This window comes from Ovis aries, chromosome 1 (genome assembly GCF_016772045.2).
Source record: "Ovis aries strain OAR_USU_Benz2616 breed Rambouillet chromosome 1, ARS-UI_Ramb_v3.0, whole genome shotgun sequence".
Taxonomy (NCBI): Eukaryota; Metazoa; Chordata; class Mammalia; order Artiodactyla; family Bovidae; genus Ovis; species Ovis aries.
Window position 1 is genome coordinate 99,885,964 of NC_056054.1, and position 17,638 is coordinate 99,903,601.

Sequence of the window (17,638 nt, forward strand, 5' to 3'; positions counted from 1 at the left end):
CTATCTTGTTTGCAGTAAAAAACAGTTTGATAGTAAATCTTAAAGTCTTCCAGGTTTGACTTTTTCACACAGCTCAAGATATTTTGAAATGTGTATACTGAACTAGCCACCATGCAAATCAAGATATACTGTCACTTAACTCCTCTCATTTAATTGCAGGATACATGCCTTCACATATTATAGCTGACCTATTAGCCAACAATCCTCTAGTGCAGCCTCCAAAGAAAAATCTCTAGTTACCTCCAGAGCTGATTGAGAGACAAAATATCTGTAACATTCAACAATGAATCTGGGTTTTTCTGGGGGGGAAAAAAAAGTTTGTTTTCCTTATGAACATGAATACAACATTTGCTATGCAATTTTCTTTATTTTTGGCTGTGCTGGGTCTTTGTTGCTGTGAGGATTTTTCTCTAGTTGTGGTGAATGGGGGCTACTCTCTAGTTGAGGTGCACCGGCTTCTCCCTGTGGCTTCTCTTGTTGCAGAGCATGAGCTGTAGATCTGGCCGGCTTCTGTAGTTGTGGCTCATGGGGCTCTAGAGCACAGGCTCGACAGTTGTGGTGCACAGGCTTACTTGCTCCCCAGCATGTGGGATCTTCCCGAATCAGGGATTGAACCAGTGTCTCCTGCATTGGCAGGTGGATTCTCTACCACTGAGCCACCAGGGAAGCCCCTGTAATTTTCTATTCGTTGTAGGGAGAGTCCCTTGGAGGACTTCTACCCTAACTTACTAGGCTGATTGTTGGGTTTGGGGTTGCAAATTAAAGACTGAAGTAGAATTTACTTTTATGGTATAGAAAAGATGATGCGAAGATGCTGAGGAAAGTCTTAGGGAAGAGTAAGCTGGAACTAGAAAGCTGGTATTAGGTTCTTGCAGTGGTTGACAGATTTCATTGAATGAGGAGTTAGATGCTACCTATCCAAAGGGGGAAAAATATTGATGGAAAAAATATTTAAATTCATTTTATTAGGTCTTGTCATTTATATATCATCTTTCCTTTACGTTTTTGTAAAACAGGCATAAAGGGGGGGCCTCAAGTGTTTGTTACATAACTTCTGGAATGTGTATGTCCATTTAAAACTACTAAAATTAAAATATTCATTGTGAACGTCCTAGATTTTTCTGAAGTTCCACTAACAGTGCATTTAAAGTAGGCCCAACCTAATGGACCAGAGAAGGCACTGGGGACCTACTCCAGTACTCTTGCCTGGAGAATCCCATGGACAGAGGAGCCTGGTAGGCTGCAGTCCATGGGGTCGCTAAGAGTCGGACATGACTGAGCAACTTCACTTTCACTTTTAACTTTCATGCACCGGAGAAGGAAATGGCAACCCACTCCAGTGTTCTTGCCTGGAGAATCCCAGGGACGGGAGAGCCTGGTGGGCTGCCGTCTATGGGGTCGCACAGAGTCGGACACGACTGAAGCGACTTAGCAGCAGCAGCAACCTAACGGACAAACCTACCTGCCTGAAGTGTTGTTTCTGGGTGCGTGTCATTAACAGTAGTTGCTTTCCCTAGTGTATTGGTTTTCGTAGATCCCACACACCTGAAATCTGTCAAAACCCACCATAAACCGTTTCCTTTGCTAAGAGATTTTAAAGTACTCTTGCCCCAAGCAAGTGAACTTTAAAAGTAGATGTTTCTGTTGCATCCTTGGAATCCATCCAAAGCCAAGGGGCAGACGTTCAAGTGCTACGAGAGAAGTTCAAGTACTGCCCATCAGGGGAGGAAGAGGGGCTGCTTACTCACAGGTGGCTGGGCCCAGGTTATCTGCTTTGGCTCCAACTGCTAACGGGGACTCCACCCCCTTCACCAGCGCCAGGAAAACCTGGTCCCTGCAGACGCCGACTTCATCTTCAGGGTGCTTTTAAATGAGGAAATCACCGAGGATTTCTTTTCCCTTAACGTATTTCCACCCCTCCCTCCGTCTGAAGATCGTTTTTGGATCCTGACTGGACAGGACTTAAAAGGAGGCCACCCTTCTCCTACCGGTCTCCTGCCCGGACGTTACGGCCGGTAGGGTCAGAACGAGGCGGGCAGCGGATGCGGGAGAACAAAGTCGCCACGTGCGCACGCGCGCACCTGCGCCTCGCAAGCTCCAAGCAATTTGATTGCACGGTGCCGGAAGCTTCTCTGCCAGCGCCGCACGAGGTATGAGGCTTCAGATCCTGCTGGAAGAGGTAGATTTTGATCCGTGGAGCCAGAAAAGCTTCAGTTCAGTTCAGTTCAGTCGCTCAGTCCAGTCTGACTCTTTGCGACCCCAAGAACGGCAGCACGCCAAGCCTCCCTGTCCATCACCAACTCCCGGAGTTCACCCAAACTCATGTCCATTAAGTCGGTGTTGCCATCCAACCATCTCATCCTCTGTCGTCCTCTTCTCCTCCTGCCCTCAATCTTTCCCAGCATCAGGGTCTTTTCAAATGAGTCAGCTCTCGCTTCAGGTGGCCAAAATATTGGAGTTTCAGCTTTAGCATCATTCCTTCCAATGAACACCCAGGACTGATCTCCTTTAGGATGGATTGGTTGGATATCCTTGCAGTCCAAGGGACCCTCAAAAGTCTTCTCCAACACCACAGTTTAAAAGCATCAATTCTTCGGTGCTCAGCCTTCTTTATGGTCCAGCTCTCACATCCATATGTGACTACTGGAAAAATCATAGCTTTGACTAGATGGACCTTTGTTGGCAAAGTAATGTCTGCTTTTTAATATGCTCTCTAGGTTCGTCATAGCTTTTCTTTCAAGGAGCAAGCGTCTTTTAATTTCATGGTTGCAGTCACCATCTGTAGTGATTTTGGAGCCCCCAAAATAAAGTCTATCATTGTTTCCACTGTTTCCCCTTTTGTTTGCCATGAAGTGATGGGACCGGATGCCATGATCTTCGTTTTCTGAATGTTGAGCTTTAAGCCAACGTTTTCACTCTCCTCTTTCACTTTCATCAAGAGACTCTCTACTTCTTCTTCGCTTTCTGCATTGGGGTGGTGTCATCTGCATATCTGAGGTTATTGATATTTCTCCCAGCAATCCTGATTCTAGTTTGTGCTTCATTGTGCTTCCAGTCCAGCATTTCTCATGATGTACTCTGCATATATAAATAAGCATGGTGACAATATACAGCCATGACCTATTCCTTTCTTGATTTGGAACCAGTCTCTTGTTCCATGTCCCATTCAAACTGTTGCTTCTTGACCTGCATACAGATTTCTCACGAGGCAGGTCAGGTGGTCTGGTACTCCCATCTCTTGAAGAATTTTCCACAGTTTTTTGTGATCCACACAGTCAAAGGCTTTGGCATAGTCAATAAAGCAGAAGTAGATGTTTTTCTGGAACTCTCTTGTTTTTAGATGATTCAGTGTATGTTGGAAATTTGACCTCTGGTTCCTCTGCCTTTTCTAAAACCAGCTTGAACATCTGGAAGTTCATGGTTCATGTACTGTTGAAGCCTGACTTGGAGAATTTTGAGCATTACTTTGCTAGTGTGTGAGATGAGTGCAATTGTGTGGTAGTTTGAACACTCTTTGGCATTGCCTTTCTTTGGGATTGGAATGAAAACTGACCTTTTTCAGTCCTGTGGCCACTGCTGAGTTTTCCAGATTTGCTGGCATATTGAGTGTAGCACTTTCACAGCATCATCTTTTAGGATTTGAAATAGCTCAACTGGAATTCCATCACCTCCACTAGCTTTGTTTGTAGTGATGGTTCCTAAGGCATACTTGACTTCACATTCCAGGATGTCTGGCTCTAGGTGAGTGGTCACACCAGTGTGATTATCTGGGTCATGAAAATCTTTTTTGTACAGTTTTTCTGTGTATTCTTGCCACCTCTTCTTAATATCTTCTGCTTCTGTTAGGTCCATACTGTTTCTGTCCTTTATTGTGCTCATCTTTGCATGAAATGTTCCCTTGGTATCTCTAATCTTCTTGAAGAGGTCTCTAGTCTTTCCCTATTGTTTTCCTCTATTTCTTTGCATTGATCACTGAGGAAGGCTTTCTTATCTCTCCTTGGTGTTCTTTGAAACTCTGCATTTAGATGCTTATATCTTTCCTTTTCTCATTTGCCTTTCGATTCTTTTCTTTTCATAGCTGTTTGTAAAGCCTCCTCAGACAACCATTTTCTCTTTTTGCATTTCTTTTTCTTGGGGATGGTCTTCATCACTGCCTCTTGTACAATGTCATGAACCTCCATCCATAGTTCTTCAGGCACTCTGTCTATCGGATCTAATCCCTTGAATCTATTTCTCACTTCCACTGTATAGTCATAAGGGATTTGATTTAGGTCATACCTGAATGGTTTGGTGGTTTTCCCCACTTTCTTCAATTTAAGTCTCAATCTGGCAATAAGGAGTTCATGATCTGAGCCACAGTCAGCTCCCAGTCTTGTTTTTGCTAACTGTAGAGCTTCTCCATCTTCGGCTGAAAAGAATATAGTCAATCTGATTTTGGTATTGACCATCTGGTGATGTCCATGTGTAGAGTCTTCTCTTGTGTTGTTGGAAGAGGGTGTTTGCTATGACCAGTGCATTCTCTTGGCAAAATTGTTAGCCTTTGCCCTACTTCATTCTGTACTCCAAAGCTAAATTTGCCCATTACTTCAGGTATTTCTTGACTTCCTACTTTTGCATTCCAGTCCCCTATAATGAAAAGGACATCTTTTTTGGGTGTTAGTTCTAGAAGTTCTTGTAGGTCTTCGTAGAACCATTCAACTTCAGCTTCTTCACCATTATTGGTCAGGGCGTAGACTTGGATTACTGTGATATTGAATGGTTTGCCTTGGAAACAAACAGAGAGCATTCTGTCGTTTTTGAGATTGCATCCAAATACTGCATCTTGGACTCTTTTGTTGACCTTGATGGCTACTCCATTTCTTCTAAGGGATTCTTGCCCAGAGTAGTAGATATAATGGTATCTGAGTTAAATTCACCCATTCCGGTACATTTTAGTTTGCTGATTCCTAGAATGTCGACATTCACTCTTGCCATCTCCTGTTTGACCACTTCCAATTTGCCTTGATTCATGGACCTAAAGTCCAGGTTCCTATGCAATATTGCTCTTTACAGCATTGGACCTTGCTTCTATCACCAGTCACATCCACAACTGGGTATTGTTCTTGCTTTGGCTCCATCCCTTCATTCTTTCTGGAGTTAGTTCTCCACTGATCTCCAGGAGCATATTGGGCATCTACCAACCTGGGGAGTCCCTCTTTCAGTGTTCCATCTTTTTGCCTTTTCATACTGTTCATGGGGTTCTCAAGGCAAGAATATTGAAGTGTTTTGCCATTCCCTTCTCCAGTGGACCATGTTTTGTCAGAACTCTCCACCATGACCTGTCCATCTTGGGTGGCCCTACATGGCATGGCTCATAGTTTCATTGAGTTAGACAAGGCTGTGGTCCATGTGATCAGATTGGTTAATTTTCTGTGATTGTGGTTTTCAGTCTGTCTGCCCTCTGATGGAGAAGGATAAGTGGCTTATGGAAGCTTCTTGATGGGAGAGACTGACTGAGGGGGAAACTGGGTCTTGTTCTGATGGCCAGGGCTATGCTCAGTAAATCTTTAATCCAATTTTCTGTTGAAGGGCAGGACTGTGTTCCCTCCCAGTTATTTGACCTGAGGCCAAACTATAGTGGAGGTAATGAAGATAATGGTGACCTCCTTCAAAAGGTCCCATGGATGCACTACTACACTCAGTGTCCCCGACCCTGCAGCAGGCCACCACCGTCCCACACCTCTGCCAGAGACTCTTGGACACTCACGGGCAAGTCTGGGTCAGTCTCTTATGGGGTCACTGCTCCTTTCTCCTGGGTCCTGGTGCACACAAGGTTCTGTTTGTGCCCTCCCAGAGTCTGTTTCCCCAGTCCTGTGTAAGTTCTGGAGGCTCTGTGGTGGGGTTAATGGCGACCTCCTCCAAGAGGGCTTATGCCATACCCAGGTCTACTGCACCCAGAGCCCCTGCCCCTGCAGCAGTCCGCTGCTGACCTGTACCTCCTTAGGAGACACCAAACACAGTTCTGTCTCAATCTCTATTGGGTCTCTGGGTCCTGGTGCGCACCAGGTATGTTTGAGCCCTCTGAGCATCTCTAGCAGGTATGGGGTTTGATTCTAAAGGCAATTTCACCCCTCCTACCTTTCTGCTGGGGCTTCTTCTTTGCCCTTTTGATGACAAGAGGGAAGGAACCAATTTCATGTTGCAGCTAAGCAGTTTTATAGCTTACACAGTCCCTTCTGTGTAAATCTGCTATCTTGTAGGTTAGGTAGGATATAATTCTAATCCAGGAAAGAAATCAGAATCAGAATCAAAATTAGAAGAAAGAGGGGGGAAAAGACAGAATCAAGATAGAAATAGTAAAGAGCACCAAGGAACTGATGCTTTTGAACTGTGGTGTTGGAGAAGACTCGTGAGAGTCCCTTGGACAGCAAGGAGATCCAACCAGTCCATCCTAAAGGAAATCAGTCCTGAATATTCAATGAAGGACTGATGCTGAAGCTGAAACTTCAATACTTTGTCCACCTGATGCAAAGTACTGACTCATTAGGAAAGACCCTGATTCTGGGAAAGATTGAAGACAGGAGAAGGGGATGACAGAGGATGAGTTGGTTGGATGACATCACTGAATCAATGGACATGAGTTTGAGCAAGCTTTGGGAGTTGGTGATGGGCAGGGAAGCCTGGTGTGCTGCAGTCCATGGGGTTGCAAAGTGTCAGACATGACTGAGTGACTGAACTGAACTGTACTGATTATGCAGGGTTCTGGGCTATGCCATGGAGACATGAAGACAACCCAGATTATCCCTTCTAGGAGTTTAGAGTCTAATTGGGAGGAGGTGGATTATTAGAGAATAAGCAAATAAATGCTTTCATTCATTCAAAAAAAAAAAAAAGAAAGAAATAGTAAAGAGATAAATTTTGGAGTTGGTCGTCTGAGGCTTTAAAAAAATGTTTTTCCTGAAAGAGTAAAGGTCAGTGTTATGATCATTATAATAATAGTATGTGTCTGCTTTTTGAGGTTGTTGTTCAGTCATTCAGCCATGTCCAATTCTTTGCAACCCCATGGACTGTAGCAGGCCAGGCTTCTTCGTCCTTCATTATCTGTCTGAGTTTGCTCAAACTCGTGTCCATTGAGTCAGTGATGCCATCCAACCATCTTATCCTCTGTTGCCCCACCTTTCCTCTTGTCCTCCATCTTTCCCAGCCTCAGGATATTTTCCAGTGAGTCAGTTCTTAGCATCAGGTGGCCAAAGTATTGGAGCTTCAGCTTCAGTATCAGTCCTTCCAAAGAATATTCAGGGTTGATTTCCTTTAGGATTGACTAGTTTGATCTCCTTGCAATCCAAAGGACTCTCAGGAGTCTTTTCTGAAATTAATAGGCTTTGATTTATTAGCTGTATGAGGAGTAGATGATTTTATTTTTAGTTCTTTAATCTTTAAAATTATTTATTTTTGTCCATACCAACTGGCATGCTGGGTCTTAGTTCCCTGATCAGAAGTCTAACCCACACCCCTTGCATTGGAACCATGGAGTTTTAACCTCTGGACCACCAGATAAATCCCAAGAGTAGACTATTTGAAAGAAATATTGATCATTAAAATGTTAGCATTGTGATCTTTTAGTGAAGTTCAAATAGTATAGAGGTTTCTTTCTTCAGTTGTCCCTGGGGAAATTAAACTGACGAAAGGAACCTGGGGAGCTCCTCACATGTCGGGATTTAGGATTTTTTGAAAGACAGGAGCTGTGACCTATAATCATGCTTCTTCTGCTGAGAAGCTAAGCTAGTTCCAGGCTGAGTCATAAACAAGGAAAACAATCATTACCTTGACCTTGAAGAGCTTTGGCTGCCCTCTGCCCAACACCCAAGACACACATATGCTCTGGCCCACATGTTTTCAGTTACCACCTACATCAACCAGATCTACATTTGTTCCCACATCTCTTTCTAAACTACAGACCTATACTTTCAACTCACAAGTCGATGCCTCATATGTGTCTCAGAGTCACATATGTTAAAACTCAACACACCAGCGAGTTCCCCGTCAGCATCACATTCTACCCTCTGCCTCAACACTACGGTCAGACCCAGGTACAGCATGTTACATATGCCCCATGTTTCAGCTGATCGCTAAAAGAAGACCTCTTCCCGTCCCTGCCTGGTACATTTACCTTCACCACCATCCAGCGTATTGCCCATACTAGATCTTGCTATCCTTTTTGGATAAACTCTCTCATCCTCCCAGCACAGAAATTTATTTCCAGTATAATTAACAGTGCTTAAATTTATTGGATTCTCTACAGACTCACCTCTGCTTCATTACTATACCCTTCCTCTATCACCTCTTACCTCATTAGTGTAATTAGATCAAAAAATGCCCTCCCTACAGTTAGTCTAGTCTATTCAATCCCTTTGCCAAACTGAGTTCTGATTGACCATTCCATGGCATAAATCTGGACATTCCACATCAACCAAGACAGTAGCCAAGCAACAGTAGTCCCTCCTCCCTTGACCATTAGGGCCCTGGAGACTGTGGGAGGCTCTGGGAAAAGAACTGCAATAGATCAGCCTCTGGAGATAGTGGGTTCTGGGGTTATGTTGACTTTGAAATATTTACATATTGGAGAAGCACAAGTCTCTGACAGGGCTTGGGAATTAGGAAGCAAGGATAAAAATGAGTCACTGTGCTGATACACCTGACCTTCTGGTTTTTCAATTTCACTGAGTCAGTTTCCTTGCAGCAGGAATAAAGGCCACCAAAAGGCCCCTGTAATAAGTTCTCTGGAGGAAACATTCTGAAACTTGGTCTTACATGAATTCTCAGTGGTCAATATTCAGAGGTTGTCTTAGAAGCACATAGGTCTTCCTACAGGGGTAATTTTAGGTTCCTCAGGGGAGAATTTTTATCCTTTGGGGGAGCTGGGTCCCACCTACAGTTCTCTTCCATCCCAGACCAAGCTCCAGAAACAGTAGGCTGCTTAATATGCTGGAATCTGTGTGATCACTGATTCCAGGGGTGGACAGGTGGCTCCATTTCTTTGAAGAATCCTGGTAGATGAAGTCCCAGGGCCTGCTGGGGTTGTGGGAGAATGAGTCTCATGAAGTATTGGATGTGTTATGACCTATAGAAGAACACTTTAAGAAGACTAGTGCTTCCGTAGGAAGAATCTTATCTCCCACACGAGTGACCCGGGTTTGATTGCAGGCCAAAACAATTTTTCGTCTTTCTTTCCACCACAGTGGCTTCATTTACTACCTCTACTAAGTCTTTATTGCAAAGGCAATTCTCATCTATGCAAAGATCCAACAGGCAGGGGCAACACAGTCGGCTGAGGAAAAGGAGGGAAAGAATAAATGGGCAGTGTTTGGGGAAAGAAATGACTGAACACTGTGCCTTGGGACTGGGATAGGTCTATCATCATGGAAAGATAAATGTCTGGTGTGAGTTACACAACTGTTCCTATCGGGTGCATCTTCCAAGGCAGGAAATGAGTTCTGGTGTGTTGCTGGGACATGTAACATTTAGAGCTAAAATCCTTGCCACACTCCTGTGTATCACCTCTGACACCATTACATCACCTACTACCAAATGAGTGGCCTAGAATATGAAGAATACTTTTACTGTATATTCTCTGTTTGGAAGCTAGCTTTGGAAGAAGATCAGAAGACTTCTCTCCCTTGTCATGCCTATAATATTCTGATTTTCTCTTGTCATGATGCATGTAAATGTACCCCTAAGAGATTTCAGGAATATAGAAGGAGGTCTCATCCTATCCTTTAGGTTGCCATTGTATAAACTTTTCTTGAACATCCTATATATTACATTGGACCAGAAAGATGAGGAGTCTGGTCTGCACAGGTCACGGCTCAGCTGGTAAAGAATCTGCATGCAATGCGGGAGACCTGTGTTCAGTTCCTGGGTTGGGAGGATCCCCTGGAGAAGGGAACAGGTACCCACTTCAGTATTCTGGCCTGGAAAATTCCATGGACAGAGGAGCCCAGCGGGCTACAGTCCATGGAGTCGCAAAGAGTTGGACACGACTGAGGGACTTTCATATAGGTCACCACAACATCTCAAATGGTTAAAATTGTACATTAATTTTTGGAACCTACTATCCAAGAAGTCAGTGGTTCATTTTGAATGCTAATTATTCACATTTTCTAACAGCCTATCAGACAATTACAGATAACAGAGGAGTATTCAGAACTTCTGGCTAATTATTAGGTGGGTACAACAAATACAGAACAAAAGCTGTTTAGAATGAGAGAGAAACTGAAGTGTAGGAGAAGCTCTAGAAGTGCTAAAGCCAGTCGAAACCCAATCAGCTTTCATTGACAACCACTCAATTAATGGCAAAACGCCCTGATTTACCACATGGCCACTCCTCATGGATGAGTCTACATCAAGTGATAATGTGGACAGTTCATCTGCCAAAACAGAGAATGTGTCCTCCTCATCTCTAATCTGTCTAAATCTGCCAGCTCAGAAGGCTGAGAGAGAAAGACCTCGGCTTCTTTGATACATGTACAAGAAACACAGGATGGGAAAATGGGCACCGTCAGTCTTGGTGTTCCGAAAAGACACAATTAAGAAGGAAGAAGGGATAATGTTTGAAGTTCAGTGGAGTGGTGGAAGACTGTGTTGTGTTGCTGCGTCCTGCGCTCAGTCATGTCCGACTCTTTGCAACCCTTTGGGCTGTAGCCCTCCAGGCTCCTCTGTCCATGGAATTTTCCATTAAAGAATACTGGAGTGGGTTGCCATTCCTTTTCCAGGGGATCTTCCCAACCCAGGGATCGAACTTGCATCTCCTGCATTGCAGGCGTATTCTTTAAGACTATTCTGGTCCAAATACCTTCTGCTGTTGGCCCAGTGATAATAAGTAAAGCAGTTGGCATCAGAGAAGCCACATAAACAACCATTTGATTCACTATGGGAGGCAGAGACAAAAGAGCAGCTGAAAGCTGGGCAAGAGTAAGCAATAAGTTTGGCACCACCATCCGTCCATTCATCTGCATGCCAGAGACAGTGTCATCCTGGGTTGTTTGTTTTGTTTTGTTTTTTTCCTACAGTCTCCCCTGACTCTGTGGCCAGGCTTAGATCACAAAATGGCTTAGGCCAAAAATGGCTTCTCTTATGTCAAGAAAGCTATGCCTGGTTTTCTTTCTCCAGGGACCTCCCTACCCTATCTGCTTACTCTGTGAAGTTTTTGCAACAGATATTGGTTCCTGGGACATGAAGTTTAAAAGCCAGCATGGCCTCACTGTAGTTTGTTGCCTTACACCTCACTCCAGCTGTCCTGGAGTAGAAAGTGAGGGGTAGAGAACCAGGATAATATATCGGGTGACTGCTGCAAGGACTGCGGACTGCTGCAAGGACTATTCCCACAGAAGAATGATGCCTGAAGTTGGCTTGCGAGGAAGCTGTAGTTCTTATCTTTTCTCTTTCTGAGTAGACTGATGCCATGTGTTGCCTATGAAAGTCTTAGGAGTCTGAATGTTTAGTTGCAGCTAAGAACTAGCTAAGAAGGACTGATTCTGAAGCTGAATCTCCAATACTTTGGCCATGATGCAAAGAGCGACTCATTAGAAAAATCCCTGATACTGGGAAAGATTGAAGCCAGGAGGAGAAGGGGACAACAGAGGACAAAGATGGTTGGATGGCATCACCAACTCAATGGACATGAGTTTGAGCAAGCTCCAGGAGATGGTGAAGGACAGGGAAGCCTGGCGTGCTGCAGTCCATGGATTCTCAAAGATTCAGACATGACTGAGCCACTGAACAACAGCTTTCCTGGTGGCTCAGCAGGAAAGAATCTGCCTATCATGCAGGAGACACAGGTTCAATCTCTGGGTCTGGAAGATCCCCTGGGGAAAGAAATGGCAACCCACTCCAGTATTTTTGCCTGGAAAAGTCCATGGACAGAGGAGCCTAGGGAGCTACAGTCCATAGGGTTGCAAGAGTCGGACACGACTTAGCAACTAAACCATCACTACTACCAAGAAAACTCCCTAAATGAGCAAAATTCTTCCAAATTTTCAATGAAGACAAATTTTTATTGAGGTATAATAGACATACAACATTATATTAGTTTCAGGTGTCCAACATAATGACTCAATATTTGCGTGTTGCATTATGATCACTGAAATGGCTAGCTAACATTAATCACATAATTTTTTTCTTGTGATGAGAACTTTTAAGATTTACTCTCTTAGCAACTTTCAAATATGCAATACAGTACAATTAATTGCCATGAAAGTGAAAGCTGCTCAGTTGTGTCCAACTCTTTGCGAGCCAGGCCAGAATTCTCCAAGCCTGAATACTGGAGTGGGTAGCCTTTCCCTTCTCCAGAGGATCTTCCAGAACCCAGATCTCCTGCATTGCAGGTGGATTCTTTACCAGCTGAGCCACAAGGGCAGCCCAAGAATACTGGAATGGGTAGCCTATCCCTTCTCCAGTGGATCTTCCCAACCCAGGAATTGAACTGGGGTCTCCTGCATTGCAGGCAGATTCTTTACCAAGTGAGCTATGGGGGGAGCCTCATAGTTGCCGTACCGTACATTATATCCCAATGGCGTGTTTCATAACTGGAAGTCTGTGCCTTTTGACCTCCTTCACCCATTCTGTTCACCCCTCACTACCCACCTCTGGTGACCACCAATCTGCTCTCTGTAACTATAAGCCCCACTTTGTTTTCCTTTAAGATTTTATGTAAAAACCCAAACAAACTTTTTGGCCAATCCAATACACAGAAGTGAGATCACATGGTATTTATCTTTCTCCATCAGACTTATTTCACTTAGCATAATGTCCACAAGGTCCATCCATGTTGTTGCAAAGGGCAAGATTTCATGTTTTTTATGGCTGAATAATATTCCTCTGTGTATGCTGAATTTTCTTTATCCATTAATTTGTTGACAGACAGTTATAGTTTCCACATCCTAGCTATTATAAATAATGCTGCAGTGAACATGGGAATGCATGTAGTTTTTTGAGTTAGTATTTTCAGATTTTTCACTTGTTTCATGAACAATATAGACATCGTTGCTTTACAATCTCCAATATTTCTAATATTTCAAGGGTTAGTTTCTAAAAGGCTATCTTGCTGCTGCTGCTAAGTTGCTTCAGTCATGTCCGACTCTGTGTGATCCCATAGATGGCAGCCCATTAGGCTCCTCTGTCCCTGGGATTCTCTAGGCAAGAATACTGGAGTGGGTTGCCATTTCCTTCTCCAATGCAGGAAAGTGAAAAGTGAAAGTGAAGTCGCTCAGTCATGCCTGACTCTTAGTAACCCCATGGAATGCAGACTACCAGGCTCCTCCGTCCATGGGATTTTCCAGGCAAGAGTACTGGAATAAGCCATTGCCTTCTCCCAAAGGCTATCTTCAGTTCAGTTCAGTTCAGTCGCTCAGTCGTGTCCGACTCTTTGCGACCCTATGAATCGCAGCACGCCAGGCCTCCCTGTCCGTCACCAACTCCCAGAGTTCACTCAGATTCACGTCCATCGAGTCAGTGATGCCATCCAGCCATCTCATCCTCTGTCATCCCCTTCTCCTCCTGCCCCCAATCCCTTCCAGCATCAAAGTCTTTTCCAATGAGTCAACTCTTTGCATGAGGTGGCCAAAGTATTGGAGTTTCAGCTTTAGCATCATTCCCTCCAAAGAAATCCCAGGGCTGATCTCCTTCAGAATGGACTGGTTGGATCTCCTTGCAGTCCAAGGGACCCTCAAAAGTCTTCTCCAACACCACACTTCAAAAGCATCAATTCTTCGGTGCTCAGCTTTCTTCACAGTCCAACTCTCACATCCATACATGACTACTGGAAAAACCAAAGCCTTGACTAGACGGACCTTAGTCGGCAAAGTAATATCTCTGCTTTTGAATATGCTATCTAGGTTGGTCATAACTTTTCTTCCAAGGAGTAAGCGTCTTTTAATTTCATGGCTGCAGTCACCATCTGCAGTGATTTTGGAGCCCAGAAAAAGTCTGACACTGTTTCCACTGTTTCCCTATCTATTTCCCATGAAGTGATAGGACCGGATGCCATGATCTTCGTTTTCTGAATGTTGAGCTTTAAGCCAAATTTTTCATTCTCCTCTTTCACTTTCATCAAGAGGTTTTTAATTCCTCTTCACTTTCTGCCATAAGGGTGGTGTCATCTGCATATCTGAGGTTATTGATATTTCTCCCAGAAATCTTGATTCCAGCTTGTGTTTCTTCCAGTCCAGCGTTTCTCATGATGTACTCTGCATAGAAGTTAAATAAGCAGGGTGACAATATACAGCTTTGACTTACTCCTTTTCCTATTTGGAACCAGTCTGTTGTTCCATGTCCAGTTCTAACTGTTGCTTCCTGACCTGCATACAGATTTCTTAAGAGGCAGGTCAGGTGGTCTGGTATTCCCATCTCTTTCAGAATTTTCCACAGTTTATTGTGATCCACACAGTCAAAGGCTTTGGCATAGTCAATAAAACAGAAATAGATGTTTTTCTGGAACTCTCTTGCTTTTTCCATGATCCAGCAGATGTTGGCAATTTGATCTCTGGTTCCTCTGCCTTTTCTAAAACCAGCTTCAACATCAGGAAGTTCACGGTTTTAGGACCCAAGAAACCTAATCTCTGGCATTTCTCCTTATCATAAAGCCTGTTCAGTAAGTCGTGCATTATTTAACATTACATCTGGAAATGGTTATTACCATTGTTTCCTATTTGGATGGTTATCTCATTTCCTGCTTCAAAATATCTAGAAAGTATGGCTTAGGACCACATTCTCAATTTTTAGGTGAAAAGTAGTCTTTGAAGACATCAAACACAATAAAATACTCCCTTAAAGTATATGGATTGGGAACCAGGAAAGGAAGAGTGTTCTCTTCAGTTCAGTTCAGTTCAGTCGCTCAGTCATGTCCAACTCTTTGCCACCCCATGAACTGCAGCATGCCAGGCCTCCCTGTCCATCACCAACTCCCGGAGTTCATTCAGACTCACGTCCGTCGAGTCAGTAATGCCATTCTGAAGGAGATCAGCCCTGGGATTTCTTTGGAGGGAATGATGCTGAAGCTGAAACTCCAGTACTTTGGCCACCTCATGCGAAGAGCTGACTCATTGGAAAAGACTCTGATGCTAGGAAGGATTAGGGGCAGGAGGAGAAGGGGACGAGAGAGGATGAGTGTTCTCTTAGGAGGTAGCAAAATTGATAGAGTTGAAATTATGCCCCCTACCCCTCATGTTCTACGTAGGAGGGAAGTTCTTGCCTTATCTAACCAGTAGATGGAGCTACCAAGATGAAAAATAAATTTTGGCCTGGTTCTTTTCTGACCCAGGTGCTCCTGAAAATTTGAAAACATTTCGCTCTTTTTTCTTTTTCTGTGTTTCAATATGGATAGTTTCTTTTGATTTGTCATTAAGCCCACTTTTAAGTCAAAATCTTTCAATATTGGCAGTTTCATATGGCTCAACATAATAGATTAACCTAATGAAAAAAGTTCAAATTTGCTTATACACTACTTAACATATATATATCTCAAACTTTTCCAATTTATTTCCATTGACACAGTGTGAAAGTATCCTTTTTCTTTCATTCTTTCCAACTTGATATCATCAATAATTTTTACAAACGTGAAGAGGAGGTTGTGGGAACTCCTATTTCATAGCTGCTCAGTCAGAAGCACAGGTGAAGTGGGGGCAGTCTTGTGGGACCAAGCCCTGGCCATGTGGGTCTACCCTTTGAGTAGTTAGAATCCGAATTGCTTATTGCGGCGGTAGGGGGCGGAATTCATACATCTGGTATCAGAAGTGTCATGAGTAGGGGAAATCATTTTTTTCTTTTAGTATGTATGAAGGAAAAAGTACCCTTAAACTCACTTACCTTAGGGAAGAAGGAGAGTGCCACAAATCTGATGCTGGAAATGGCCTTTCCCCACATGAGTTTTCTGAACTGAATGAACTGCCATCTGTTTGAGCTAGGATAACATATTCCTAACCAAAACAGGGAGAATAATGATGTGATCCCAGGAAGTCCTTGCACTGCTAGACCTCTAATCATCTATTTCATTTGGTTTCATAGTTCATAGCTCTTGAAACTGTAGAGACAGAACTGAAGGCTGGGCCGTGTATGGGGCAGTGATGTCTCTATGGTCGAACTAAGGCTTGGATCTAGAAGTGAGATCTAGTGGATTGAGTGTAAAGGGGAAGAATGTGGTTGTAACTAAGAACCACCTCAATCCTCCCTGAGTTAGCATTTGTCATCCTCTTACTTCAATTGCTCCTAAGAATTTTTTACAGATGTAAATTCTCCTAATGCCTCTTGTGAGCATCATGACATACATTGATCATTAAATATTAGAGGCTACTCTCTGTCTTAGTTAAAATGATTGTTCTTTTTTTTACATGAATTCAAACTTACATCCTCAAATTTTGGAAATTATAGATGCTTACTAGAAGCATCCTGGAAGATCCTTCCAGGTTATGGATCTCTTTCGTTCCTCTTCTGTTAACAATACTTCTTCCCCCGTATTTTCCTGGTCAATGAAACACGTTCACTCATTTTCAAAGCAGCAGCTGTTTTGCTAGAAAGCAGGAATTGTAAGGGATGAAGAAGATACTGTTATAATCTACTGATGAGAATGTAGAGGAAATCAAACTGCCTGGTTTTGAATCCTGATTCCATTTTTTATAACCTTGGTCAAGTTACCAAATTCCTCTCTGGCTAGTTTTGTTTATAAAATGGAGAGAACAGTGTGTCTACTCATAGTTTACAGTGAGGATTAAATGCGAAAATACATATTGAGCATGTTTTCCTGGCATATAATAAGCACTGTACAGTTACATGAAATGACGATGATAACAGACAACCTAACAATCTTTCCAAAGTTGGGGCGGGGAGGTGGAATGTACTGCACCTATGCAAATAACAGGTTGACTATTTAAAGATAAGATTATTCATTGCAATGCTGGTCATAACAGTAAAACATTAGAAATAACCTTCATGAAGAGACGTTAGTGAAATAAAGTATGGTACAGCTACACAATAGAAAACTTTGGAGACAAAATAGTATAATAGTTTGGAATACAGACTTTGAGAGTAAATTGGAGTGAGCTGAGGCTTCTCCCATCTCTCCCAGAACATCTTGAGTTATTCTTAGACCTTTCTTGCTTGCTTTTCATTCTATCAGTCAGCTATAGATCCATAATAATTTCAAAATCTCAGTGGCATAAAACAGTAAGCATTTATTTCTCACTAGAAGTTTGCAGGGCAGATGGAGCAGCTCTACTTCAGGGCTAGGATAGCTCCGCCTCACAACAGAGCTAGTTAGCCAGAATACATTCTTATCATGACAATCACAGAAGTATAAGAGGATGAGAAACAATATGTGAAGCTTCCTAAGGCCTAGGTTCAGAATGAACACAAGTCTGTTTCCATCCACATCTCATTGGTCACTGAAAATCACATGGATGAGCCAAAGCCAAGGATCAGAGAAATACCCCCAGCCTCTCATGAAGCTGTAGAGATGGGGTAGATTCGAGGAGCGATAAGAAATTGGAGCCAGTAATTTAATCTACAATGTTATTTGTCATCATTTTAAATTGTCTGTCAGTAAGATTACTACCCAAGTCTCTCTTTGTACTCGTTGAATTCATCCTTGTTTCTGTTTAGTTTACTTTCT

General features: G+C 43.1%; 1 protein-coding gene across 1 annotated transcript in view; it reads right to left on the reverse strand.

Moving 5' to 3' along the window:
• LOC101120207 (myomegalin) overlaps positions 1-17,638 on the reverse strand; it is a 66,805-nt gene that overhangs the window by 28,155 nt on the left and 21,012 nt on the right. The window lies entirely within an intron of this gene.